Here is a 12,246-nt window from a genome sequence, read left to right as displayed (position 1 = left end):
GGCTAGAGAGCAGTGACCCAAATCACATATCCATAACAACAGTGTCCCTTCATACACACAGAGATATACTCACATACGCTAGGTGTAGACAGATGACTGTCTATAGGTAGGCTATGTGAGTAGATCTCTGTGTATGTGTATGAAGGGACACTGTTGTTATGGATATGTGGTTTGTGTGCAAGAAGCATGGGCTCAGTATGCTCGAGGGTAACGTGGCTCCTTAGGTGTCTGAACATCCATATTCAGCCAGCCTTCACAATTCCATAACTTATGCAAATATGTCCCCTTTTTTGATTCACACCTCCAGCAAAAGAATTACATTCCTGAGTGGATGTTATTCGGTTTCACTGGCACATTATCGATCATAGTCTGCTGATAGAAAAACGTATGTTTTATGGCTTCACACCCCCTGCAATATTGTGGATAAAGAGTTACCTTTCTAACAGAACACAAAGGGTGTTCTTTAATGGAAGCCTCTCCAACATAATCCAGGTCGAATCAGGAATTCCCCAGGGCAGCTGTCTAGGCCCCTTAGTTTTTCAATATTTACTAATGACATGCCACTGGCCTTGAGTAAAGCCAGTGTGTCTATGTATGCGGATGTCTCAACACTATACACTTCAGCTACTACAGCGAGTGAAATCACTGCAACACTTAACTAAGAGCTGCAGTTAGTTTTAGAATGGGTGGCAAGGAATAAGTAAATATTTCAAAAACTTAAAGCATTGTATTTGGGACAAATCATTCACTAAACCCTAAACCTCAACTAAATCTTGTAATAAATAATGGGTAAATTGAGCAAGTTGAGGTGACTAAACTGCTTGGAGTAACCCTGGATTTTAAACTGTCATGGTCAAAACACGTTGATACAACAGTAGCTTAGATGGGGAGAAGTCTGTCCATAATAAAGCGCTGCTCTGCATTTTTAACAACACTATCAACAAGGCAGGTCCTGCAGGCTCTAATTCCATGGCTACATGGAACTCTATTCCACATCAGGTAACTGATGCAAGCAGTAGAATCAGATAAAAAAAACAGATAAAAATACACCTTATGGAACAGCAGGGACTGTGAAGAGACACACACACAGGCATGGACACACACATGATAAGACATGCACTCTACACACACGTACACATGAATTTTGTATTGTAGATACAGTGGCTTGCGAAAGTATTCACCCCTCTTGGCATTTTTCCTATTTTGTTGCCTTACTGATAGAGGAATTATGATTATGACTAAAGTTGTTAACCCCAATACTGATGATGACTGTGTGAACTATGTTAGGGTTATCATTATAAACCCACTAACAGAGGGGGTGAGTTAGAAACTGCTGAGACAAACATTCCAGGATGAAGGGGACTGAGAAACTGGTTAAAGGCCTCCTAAAGGTGGGCGGAGCAAAGTGCCTTTGTGTGTGAAGTAGTATAAAAGCTGTATATGTGTTTTTTGGCGGCAGAGCTCTCCATGATTAAACATACAGATCATTCTTGCCGGTTGTGGACCTTTGTTTAATTCATGATTAAACCAGAGCCTTACACCCTCTGGGAATTATTCAGAGCATTAAGTTTGATTAATTAGAGATATACATTCTTGTGACACTTACAACCTGGAATTAAAATGGATTTTTGGGGGGGTTTGTATCATTTGATTTACACAACATGCCTACCACTTTGAAGATGCAAAATATGTTTTTATATTTTGAAACAAACAAGAAATAAGACAAAAAAACAGAACTTGAGCGTGCATCATTATTCACCTCCCTAAGTCAATACTTTGTAGTGCCACCTTTTGCAGCAATTACAGCTGCAAGTCTCTTGGGGTATGTCTCTATAAGCTTGGCACATCTAGCCACTGGGATTTTTGCCCATTCTTCAAGGCAAAACTGCTCCAGCTCTTTCAAGTTGGATCGGTTCCGCTGGTGTACAGCAATCTTTAAGTCATACCACAGATTCTCAATTGGATTGAGGTCTGGGCTTTGACTAGGCCATTCCAATACATTTAAATGTTTCCCCTTAAACCACTCAAGTGTTGCTTTAGCAGTATACTTATAGTCATTGTCCTGCTGGAAGGTGAACCTCCATCCCAGTCTCAAATCTCTGGAAGACTGAAACAGGTTTCCCTCAAGAATTTCCCTGTATATAGCGCCATCCATCATTCCTTCAATTCTGACCAGTTTCCCAGTCCCTGCCGATGAAAAACATCCCCACAGCATGATACTGCCACCACCATGCTTCACTGTGGATGGTGTTCTCGGGTTGATGAGAGGTATTGGGTTTGCGCCAGACATAGCGTTTTCCTTGATGGCCAAAAAGCTCAATTTTAGTCTCATCTGACCAGAGTACCTTCTTCCATATGTTTGGGGAGTCTCCCACATGTCTTTTGGCGAACACCAAACATGTTTGCGTATTTTTTTTCTTTAAGCAATGGCTTTTTTCTGGTCACTCTTCCGTAAAGCCCAGCTCTGTGGAGTGTATGGCTTAAAGTGGTCCTATGGACAGATACTCCAATCTCCGCTGTGGAGCTTTGCAGCTCCTTCAGGGTTATCTTTGGTCTCTTTGTTGCCTCTTTGATTAATGCCCTCCTTGCCTGGTCCGTGAGTTTTGGTGGGCGGCCCTCTCTTGGCAGGTTTGTTGTGGTGCCATATTCTTTCAATTTTTTAATAATCGATTTCATGGTGCTCCGTGGGATGTTCAAAGTTTCAGATATTTTTTTATAACCCAACCCTGATCTGTACTTCTCTACAACTTTGTCCCTGACCTGTTTGGAGAGCTCCTTGGTCTTCATGGTGCCGCTTGCGTGGTGGTGCCTCTTACTTAGTGGTTTTGCAGACTCTGGGGCCTTTCAGAACAGGTGTATATATACTGAGATCATGTGACAGATCATGTGACACTTAGATTGCACACAAGTGGACTTTATTTAACTAATTATGAGACTTCTGAAGGTAGGTGGTTACACCAGATCTTATTTAGGGGCTTCATAGCAATACATTTATTTTTTCATTTCACTTCACCAATTTGGACTATACGTCCATTACTATATGTCCATTACATGAAATAAAAATAAAAATCCATTTAAATTACAGGTTATAATCCAACAAAATAGGAAAAACACCAAGGGGGATGAATACTTTTGCAAGGCACTTTATGTGGTAGTAGAGTAGTGGCCTGAGGGAACACACTTAATATATTGTGTAAAGTGTTATGAAATGTAATATTTTAAATTTAATATAACTGCCTTAATGTTGCTGGACCCCAGGAAGAGTAGCTGCTGCCTTGGCAGCAGGTAATGGGGATCCTTAATATATACAAATACAAATATAGTACGTTCTATGGGGATGGTCTTGAACTGCAGTAATTTATGTATAAGATTATATGAATATGACTGGGCATTCAAACATATCTGTATCCATTCATCATCATCAATAGCTTCTCCCAGGTCTTCCTCACATTTTTTATTTACATGTTTTGTGTTATCGGGAAAAGCCTCTATCAAGATACAGTTTGGAAATCAACTTTGGAGGTTTTTCGGACTGCCTTAAAACATTTTCAATCTTTGACGCTTCTGGCTTGTCCAGTGTTTGCTGCACAGAGAGAATAAAGTGTTGTATACATTTACGTCAACCCATCCACCCCAACCAACCATGGTTACATAACCTTCTGTCTTATGTAACCATACCAAACGTAACATATCATACTAATTTGGTATCCCGGATTTATCTTTACCATGTTACCTCTAGTCTATGAGACCAGGCTGCAACTGTAGCTTTAAGCTTAAGCTGCTGTCTTTTAGCTACTGTAGGGATACCCATCAACTCAAGATGGAACTTTGTATCCATATACTGTTATATACTACTGCAAAATTAACCTGAGCTCCGTAAGCTGGTCTTCCATGGCTGTCTGATACTGCTGGGATACCTGTCACCATCTGGTCATGCTAAGACATGATGAGCATAGTGTTGTGTACTGTGCACCATGACAGTGAAGCCTGTTTATTACTGTCAGTGTGAAAAGTAGGGAATTAGCTGGGAAAACTGACAGATCAGTAACATTACATTGCTATATACTGACTAATAAAAATGTACATAGCGCTGAAAAACCATTGGAATATCGGTCTTCAATTGTTTAGCCGCAGGTTTTATCTTGTTTGATTCAGATCTAGTGTGATTAAGGCAAAAATAATAATTAACGTTAGTGGGCTAGCTAGCTAACGTTAGCCAACTTTTGGCTAGCTCTCTCTAACAATACATCAACTGGCGAAAGCTATCCAAGATTTACTTCTGTTGAAACAGGACAAAACAAAGGCTACAAAACAACATTTCCATACACACAACAGCTGTTAGATAGTGATATGAGGTGGCTATTATTATGGCACTATCTGACAGATGGCTAGAGGCTAGAGCTGAACTGGCCGTGGTAGCTACTAGCTAGCTAGCTAAATTCATTCCTCTCAGTCGTAGAGGATGAAACATTAGCTAACGTTGCATGTCAGTTACACTACTCGCTCAGCACTGGGAATAAACACCAGTTTATTTTCTCTTCTTCTGTTAAGTCAAACAGCACAGTGGCCAGCAGAGGCATCATAACCATTGGGGGCACAGGGGCACGTGCCCCCTCATATCTGTCCTGTTTCAAATAAAATAAAATAAATGAAAAAAAGTAGTTAATTTCTTAGTTACATTTTTGGTTGTTGTTTGTCTGTAATACTACTAGCCAACTAGCAATTTAATGAAGTTGACATTAGCTAGCCCAGATAGGTTACCAATCTTCCAACCTCATAACTAGCTACCAAGAAGCAATTTCAGGCTATCAATCAAGTTGGAGTAGCTAGCTTGTCTAACTATCTTAGCTGGCATACCTGCTGACAAGGTCGGTAGACTTTAGAAAGCAAGTAATTACTTAAATGGATTGAATAAGACTGTGCAATCTTTTACCCAGATTTGAGCCAGGAGGATACAGACAGCTAAAGAGGTATGCTTAGATATGCAGAGAAATATACATATATTTTAGATAGATTTAAGTGTAATGATTATGGCTCTAGATTGCTCCTCTTGCTTGTACAACTCGGAGTAAGCGTTTAACACATACTGACTCTCGCATGCGGGTGCTAAGCCGCATGCTTTGCCTTCACAAAGCCTGTCCGCACGTTCTGTGTTGTCCACGCGGTCCTAAATCCAGACGACTGAAACTTCCAAATAACCTACCCGAACGCTCTGAGGCGTCCGCATGGTCCAAAAGCACACAAATGCTGCTTTTTGTATCACAGTACAATGGGGGGGGGGGGGTCATGACACCAGGGTCCCCAGTGAAAGTTGCGCCCCTGCATATTGCCATGGGGAAGAGAGAAAGATTTGCAATTGTATAGCTAATCTTATGCTATTCTACACATTTTGCAATGAGGCTGAGAGAATCTTGAAAATGTAAAGCTATTTTACTGCTATTCTACACATTATGCCATGAGGCAGAGATTTATTTTCTCAGTTTTTAAGCTATTTTCCTGTAATTCTGAAAAATGACGTGTTCATTGACTGGAAATAAAAGTGGATAACACATGTATTTCACTTCACTTACAAATCGTCCCTCTCCTAAAAGTTATGCAAAATGTAGCTGAAGACAAGTAGGTGTCCAATATATAGTATATTCCTCACCCTGACAGTAGTTGATGGGACTGGAAAAACGGTCATTTAGCTAATAATCATTGGTAGTGACAGGGGAAACCATTACATATTTTATATTTCATGGCCAAATCAACTGAAATCCAATGAAATCAATTCGATACTTGGTTTGACCTTGCTTAAAGATGATTTGGCCATTTAAAACAGTTTGTTTCTATTGTAGAACAGTTTTGTAATGTCTGTAAAACATCACTCACTCATGCTGCCACTAATTCAAGCTAACTTAATTCATACTGCCACTTATTTGAAACAAAAAATATGTTTATACTCACTTCACATAAAGTTGCAAATCTCTTACATTACTCACTTTTCCTTATCTCATTTGCAGTAATGTTAGCATTCAATTATCACCTTACAAGATATTAATCAAAATCTGAATCCAATTTAACCCTAGTGTGGGGTTCTATTTTCTCATAATTGGATCTGTATGTGATGAATACCTTAGAAGGAATGCATTAATGATAAGCATAGGTTTGTACTATACTGATATAAATTGTTTCACATAACAGGCTGTGATTCATGTAAAGAACGTTAGGGACAGATCAGACTTGTATTTCTTACAGATACGAACACTGCCTCTTTGTTGTCTGTGAACCGTCCTTGGACGTAGGTACGTACAGTCTTTTGGGTGCTGACTCCACAGGTTGTTATGATAAAAACGTATGCCTGGCAACAGTGTGCAAGAAGGGGCTCAGTAAGTCTAAACCACACTCAGTCTCTACTCTGATTGGCCACCAGGGAGTGGGAAATATCTCTGTCAGAGTATTTGAAGAAGAACCTGTAACAATGGATTAGTTGTCTGAGTGCCCTGCGTGGTATTTCAGTGGACCCGTATATACGAACATCATATTTACCATTGAAGGTTTTGCATTAATTAAAATACTAGTCTATTTAGAAGACGTGTATTGACCTCTTTTGTTCCTAATACCAGATTTGAATTGACGCAACTTAACACTAGCTAACCTAATTTAAGATAATTTATGTTAATGCTGACACTTGTTTAAATCAAAAATATATTTTTATAATCAAATCACATAAAGTTGCAAGTCTCGTCAAAAGTACTGATTTGTTTCCTTACACTGAAAGCAGTCCTAAGCCATTTCAGGCATTTCAAAGCAGTGTCTTTAAAAAACCTATTGCATGTATTTCATTTAAATGAGCCCACACTGATCAACTGAGAGTTGACCATGAAATGTGTGGAATGTTTAAACAAAAATATGCTGACACTTACCACATAAAGGCAATCTTCTGCAAATGTATTCTGTGCTTCTTCCGCAGCTCTCTACAGCAAGCAAACACACTGAACAATGTGAGTATGTGGCGTTGCATAAAGGAGTACAGCAGTTTGGGTGTGGCTGTTCTTCGACATGTTGTGACGTTTGGTTTTCAAATTCAAAGTACAACAAACACCTCATTGTGGTAGCCATTCTTCACCCTAATTTCCTTGCTTGGTATATTACTGTGATTGAGCAATAGTGCTAAAAAACTAATAAAAAAATCCTTGAATGTACATATTGTATTAGAATATTTATGAAATGCACATTGTTATATTTGGTAGCACTTACTCGTTTTCCCTCGATTCCAACCCCATTCGATGCTTGGAACGGATGTGGATGGGGCTATGTCTAAATAAGGGTCTAAATAAGGGTGGTACTTTTTTTTAAATCACAAAAGCTCTGATGAAGGCTTTGAGGCCGATACGTAAAGTTTATTAAAGAGCAGTGAAAGAGCAGTGCCCCTGTGACAACAAGCGTGGACCCCCTTGTGGCCCCCCTAAATGCTGAGTCTGAAACAATTACCATATTATTCATTTTTGCCATCATGTTCTTTTTTTCTGCTTCTTTTTTTTATTTTACATCTGTTATTAGACAGTGGCAAAGCGGAACACTAAAGTAACCCAACTCATTTTCTAGTGGGACTCCTTTAGGCGGAACACAACAGTATCGTACTACATGGATCTGCAGGTTTTTTCTATTCAGATGTTGAAAGAAATTCGGCACGAATAATATCGTATGAAATAAAGAGACCTGACCATAATATTTAATATGTTGTATTTGCATTACAGAAGTGTAACGTTAGATCAGCTAATGTTAACATGGCCGTTTGTTACTTTCTTTGTGAATTAATTAATGAATTTGGCTCGAATCCTGGGCTATGTATTCGTTTGCATTGTTTTTGGATTTGTTTTGTAGCTAATTCTAACAGTTGGGCATCGAAAATGTATGGCAATATGAAAAACGCATGGTGCTGAGTGCTTTTACTTAAACCACACTCAGTAAACGCATTGTAACGTTAAAAGGTTAGACATGAAAGCTAGCTACCTATCAAGTCAGTTATTTAAAGTAAATTAATAAGCTTGGTCCCAATTGCTTTTGCTCTATAGTTCTCACCAAAATGAAGAGAAAAAAGGACATAATGTCCTTCTTCCAAAGAAAAGACAAGGCAGAAAGTCAGACAGAGCCAGAGGGTTCAGGTGTGGAGAGAGCAGAGAGAGAGCAGGAAGACTTGTCCATTGGAGAGACTGAGAGTGAAGGCATAGTAGAGCAGGAAAGTGAGACAGATGGAGAGACAGGCTGAGGGGGACGTAGAGCCTGAGAGTGAGACACCAACAGAGGAGCCATGTGCGTCCACAAGCAGTGGACCATCAGGTTTGTGATGTTGAATAAATCTGTGGTTACTTGTAAAGCAGTGCAATTAGTCAGTTTATATGGTGGATAGAAATGTCGGTTTATGATTGAAATGATATATTTAACATGCTATTTGGCTTGTGATATAGATATCAGATGGATTTCAAAAGTTGTCTGATGGCTATGGTATGTGTCTAAAATTACCCAAATAGATACTTTTAATAATAGTTTTTTTTCTTTGACAGATATCAGCAAATCACGGGAGGACCCACCGGTGCAGCCAGTGATGAACATATACCCAAGAACTCTGATGGGGGACAGGAGGAGGAGCTTCAAGGCGGCCTGGTACCACATCCACCCTTGGCTTGAATATTCAAAAAATCAGACTGTGCTTTGTTACGCCTGTAGGCATTTTAGCCCTCCCAAAGTCTCAGAGACTGTATTTGATTCAAAATTGTGTTTTAACAACTGGAAGAAGGCAACTTACAAAGAGGGGGGATTTGCAATTCATGCAAGGTCTGAGCGGCACAAACAATCAATGATTACATGGAGAGACTATCAGAAAGCTGTAAAAAGTAATGCAACACTGGTAAATGCCCTAAACAAGGAACACAACAAACAGGTTCAAGAAAATCGGGACTATATTAAAACAATAGAAGTACTACTACTTACAGCCACACAAAACATTGCACAAAGAGGACACGAAGAGTCTGCAGAGTCTCATAATAAAGGGAACTTCATGGCAATCCTGGAAACAATAGCTAAGCATGACACAACTGTGAAAAAAAGGTTGACTTCCATTCATAATGCAAAATACACAAGCAAAGGGATTCAGAATGAGGTTCTGAGTTGTTTGGCAGAAATGGTTCGAACAAAAATTATAGAAGAAGTGAAAGACAGTGAGGTCTTTAGCATAATGGCAGACAAAACAAAATATGTTAAAAAAAGGAGCAGATATCTCTAGTACTCAGGTACTATTTCAGTGGAGCTGTCCATGAGCGCTTTCTCCACTTTGAATCAGCTAATCGACTAGATGCAGCAGGGCTTACTGACAAAATCATACACATTAGAAAGTAATGGTCTTGAATACAAAAACAACCTAGTAGGCCAAGCATATGATGGTGCTTCAGTTATGAGTGGCAAGCGTTCAGGCGTCCAGGCACGCATTAAGGAACAAGCAAAGCCTTTTACATCCACTGCAGTGCACACTGTCTAAACTTAGTTTTAGTGGATACAGTCAAAGCTGTCCCTGAGGTAGGACAGTTCTTCTCTTTACTAGAAAGACTGTATGTCTTCACATCTGGGTCATATGTGCATCAACAATGGCTTAGCGTACAAAGAGAGATGTACCCAGGTGCACCTAGAGAGCTTCAGAGACTAAGTGACACTCGCTGGGCATGTCGATATATGGCTCTACATACTATTATGGATAGATTGCCTGCCATTAAGCGAGTCCTGCAAGACCTAGTCCAAGAACACAACGGTGACAGATCTGTTGAGGCACGGGGTCTGCTTGCACAGATAGATTTACAATTCATTGTGCGCCTTGTTACACTCCATAACGTTTTTGGAGAAGCAACATTTCTACCAGATATGCTACAGTCTTCATCACTTGACCTGTCAAAGGCTGTTGATTTAGTTGAAGCCTTAGTTCAAACTTTGAATGACTACAGGGATGAGTCATTTTTTGATGACCTATGGAATTAAGTGTTGAACACATCTGAGCAATGTAGACCCCTGCAAAACGACCAAAAAAGCTCAAAATTTAATGGAGACTGTGTACTCAGTACAGTAGGTCAGAGGTCAGATTCAGAAAAAGATAACGACAGTTTTCGTACAACCTTTTTCTACCCTTTCTTAGATCAGATGTTCATTGAGCTTAACAGACAGTTCTCTAGCAAAAACTGTGACATAATGAATGGCATCCAAACTCTAAACCCCAATAGTGATGCATTTCTCAAAGAGAAGTCCCTGTTTCCATTTGCTAGAATGTATGAATCAAATATTGAGGACTTGGGGCATGAACTACATCAGTTCAGAATAATTTTACAAAGGAAAATACAGAGTGGCATGCAGAGACCCTCCAGTGTAGTAGAGCTAGCATTATTCATTGAGTCTTATAAATACGTTTTCTTTGAGCTCTTTAAACTGTGCAAAATAGCTGTTTAAATCCCTGTTAGTACTGCTTCTTGTGAACACAGTTTTTCTGCACTGAAGCTGGTGAGAATGTATGTGAGAGATTAAGCAATTTAGGTGTATTTGAGTCAAGGAGGGCAAAGAACTTTAATCTAGATGAATTTGCTGATCTTTTTGCAAGAAACCACAATAAACGTAGAATACAGTTGATGTAACTGATACTGAAAATGTAATGTAATGTAAATGCAAATAATAAATAGTTGAATGATTATAAACATGGTGTTTTGCCTATTGATGCCTGCAATGCAGTGAAGAAAACGATATGACAACAATAATGTCTAATGTAACTGGCCCCTCTAACAGTACAACTGGCCACAGCCTGGCCCCCCCAGTTGAAATGGTCTCGAACCGCCACTGGATACTATCAAGAGCAGTGTGCAGGTTTCTTCTTTTTATATATTTTAATTTTTTTCTCTAGTGAAACAGCACAGTAAAAATACAGTGGAGAGAACAAGTATTTGATACACTGCCGATTTTGCAGGTTTTCCTACTTACAAAGCATGTAGAGGTCTGTAATTTTTATCATAGGTACACTTCAACTGTGAGAGACGGAATCTAAAACAAAAATCCAGAAAATCACATTGTATGATTTTTAAGTAATTAATTTGCATTTTATTGCATGACATAAGTATTTGATACATCAGAAAAGCAGAACTTAATATTTGGTACAGAAACCTTTGTTTGCAATTACAGAGATCATACGTTTCCTGTAGGTCTTGACCAGGTTTGCACACACACTGCAGCAGGGATTTTGGCCCACTCCTCCATACAGACCTTCTCCAGATCCTTCAGGTTTCGGGGCTGTCGCTGGGCAATACGGACTTTCAGCTCCCTCCAAAGATTTTCTATTGGGTTCAGGTCTGGAGACTGGCTAGGCCACTCCAGGACCTTGAGATGCTTCTTACGGAGCCACTCCTTAGTTGCCCTGGCTGTGTGTTTCGGGTCGTGGTCATGCTGGAAGACCCAGCCACGACCCATCTTCAATGCTCTTACTGAGGGAAGGAGGTTGTTGGCCAAGATCTCGCGAACATGGCCCCATCCATCCTCCCCCTCAATACGGTGCAGTCGTCCTGTCCCCTTTGCAGAAAAGCATCCCCAAAGAATGATGTTTCCACCTCCATGCTTCACGGTTGGGATGGTGTTCTTAGGGTTGTACTCATCCTTCTTCTTCCTCCAAACACGGCAAATTGAGTTTAGACCAAAAAGCTATATTTTTGTCTCATCTGACCACATGACCTTCTCCCATTTCTCCTCTGGATCATCCAGATGGTCATTGGCAAACTTCAGACGGGCCTGGACATGCGCTGGCTTGAGCAGGGGGACCTTGCGTGCGCTGCAGGATTTTAATCCATGACGGCGTAGTGTGTTACTAATGGTTTTCTTTGATACTGTGGTCCCAGCTCTCTTCAGGTCATTGACCAGGTCCTGCCGTGTAGTTCTGGGCTGATCCCTCACCTTCCTCATGATAATTGATGCCCCACGAGGTGAGATCTTGCATGGAGCCCCAGACCGAAGGTGATTGACCGTCATCTTGACCTTCTTCCATTTTCTAATAATTGCGCCAACAGTTGTTGCCTTCTCACCAAGCTGCTTGCCTATTGTCCTGTAGCCCATCCCAGCCTTGTGCAGGTCTACAATTCTATCCCTGATGTCCTTACACAGCTCTCTGGTCTTGGCCATTGTGGAGAGGTTGGAGTCTGTTTGATTGAGTGTGTGGGCAGGTGTCTTTTATACAGGTAACGAGTTCAA

The 12,246-nt window shown here is 40.2% G+C and overlaps 1 protein-coding gene across 1 annotated transcript in view; it reads right to left on the bottom strand.

The window, feature by feature from the left end:
- Positions 1 to 7,265, bottom strand: part of nuggc.1 (nuclear GTPase, germinal center associated, tandem duplicate 1) — a 49,260-nt gene extending 41,995 nt beyond the window's left edge. The window contains exons 1-2 of the mRNA XM_045210934.1: positions 7,240 to 7,265; positions 6,906 to 6,956 (exon numbers count right to left, since the gene is read on the bottom strand). The gene's annotated coding sequence lies outside the window, so the exon portion shown is untranslated. The remainder of the gene's footprint in view (positions 1 to 6,905; positions 6,957 to 7,239) is intronic.
- Between the last annotated feature and the right edge of the window lie 4,981 nt (positions 7,266 to 12,246).

Source organism: Coregonus clupeaformis, chromosome 35, assembly GCF_020615455.1.
Source record: "Coregonus clupeaformis isolate EN_2021a chromosome 35, ASM2061545v1, whole genome shotgun sequence".
NCBI classification, from domain to species: Eukaryota; Metazoa; Chordata; class Actinopteri; order Salmoniformes; family Salmonidae; genus Coregonus; species Coregonus clupeaformis.
The sequence above is the reverse complement of the archived record's forward strand: the minus strand, read 5'-3'. Positions and strand labels throughout refer to the sequence as shown.